Consider the following 1711-nt stretch of genomic DNA (forward strand, 5'->3'; position numbering starts at 1 on the left):
GTTCCTCTTTTCCCCCCCTCATAGCTCCCCTCCACCTGGTTCCCACCCCACCCTCTACCCTTACCCCCCTCATCCCACTGTCCTCATCCATAGGTGTATGATTTTTTTCCAGTCTCTTCACTCTGGCTTTCATATTAGGGTAATGCAGGCCTTGTAAAATGTTTTTGGGAGCTTTACCTCCTCTTCAGTTTTTGTGTTTTTTTGGAATATTTTCAGAAGGAGCGATATTAATCCTTCTTTGAATATTTGGTAGAATTACTTGTGAAGCCACCTGGCCTAGGACTTTGGTTTGTTGGCTGTTTTTTGATTACTGATTCAATTTCATTTCTAGTAATCAGTATGTTCAGATTTTCTATTTCTTCCTGTTAAATCTTGGAAGATTGTCTGTCTTTTATTTTGTATTTTAAACAATTAAAAAATCTTTATTTTTGAAAGTATTACATATGTTCCCTTTTCCCACTCATTGACTCCTTCTAGTCTTCCCCCCGCTACCACCACCCCCTCCCGTCCCTGTCCCAGGCCTTCACCACCCTATTGTCTCTGTCCAGGAGTTATGCATATATGCATAAAGTTCTTTGGTTGATCTCTTCCCACCCATCCCTATCTTCCCTCTGAGGTTTGGCAGTCTATTCCATGCTTCTATGTCTCTGGATCTATTTTGTTCATTTATTAAGATTGTATGTCTTTTTTATTCTTAAATATATTTGTATTCATTTCAGAGAGAAAGGGAGAGGGAGAGAGAGATAGAAACATGAATGATGAGAGAGAATCATTGATTGGCTGCCTCCTGCATGACCCCCCCCTCCCCCCCCCCGCACTGGGGATCAAGCCTGTAACCCGGGCATGTGCCCTTGACCAGAATCAAACTCAGGACCCTTCAGTCTGCAGGCCGACACTCTATTCACTGAGCCAAACCAGTGAGGGCTAGATTGTATGTCTTTTAATTAGTGTATTTATACTATTCACATCTAAGTTGTGAATAGTTGGATTCATATCTATCATATTTTTAACTGTTTTTTGTTTGTTGCATTTTTTTTCCTGCCTTTCTGCCTTCTTAGTTTTAATATAACATCTTAGGATTCCATGTCTGTCTTCTCTTATCATATCAATTGTACTTATTTAAAAAATGTTTGCATTACTTGCCCAAGAGTTTGCAGCATACTTTCACAACTAATCTGGTAATGCTTCATATATAATGCAGATATTTTATAATACTGTATAGTATTCCAAATCCTTCTTCACATCCTTCATTACACTTGTCATTCATTTCACTTACCAATTAGCCATAATCACACAATACATCGTTGCTATTATTATTTTGAACAAAAGATAGTCCATTCTGCATATCTACTGTTCAAAATATATATTCTATTAAATTTAATATATTAAATATATATTTTATTAAAGATATATTTTATTAAATTTCTTTTCAGAAACCATGCAAGCAAAAACTGAAATATTAAAGTGTTGAAAGAGTCCTCTGGTGTAGCTCAGTAGTTGAGCGTCAACCCATGAAACAAAAGGTCACTGGTTCGATTCCTAGTCAGGGCACATGCCTGGGTTGCAGGCTCAATCTCCAGTGTGGGGCGTGTAGTAGGCAACTGGTCGATGTTTCTCTCTCAATGATGTTTCTATCTCTGTCTCCCTTCCTTTCTACCTCAAATCAATAAAACATATTTTTTAAAAAGGAGAAAAGTTCAATCTTCTCTCT

This window comes from Myotis davidii, unplaced genomic scaffold (genome assembly GCF_000327345.1).
Source record: "Myotis davidii unplaced genomic scaffold, ASM32734v1 scaffold3930, whole genome shotgun sequence".
NCBI classification, from domain to species: domain Eukaryota; kingdom Metazoa; phylum Chordata; class Mammalia; order Chiroptera; family Vespertilionidae; genus Myotis; species Myotis davidii.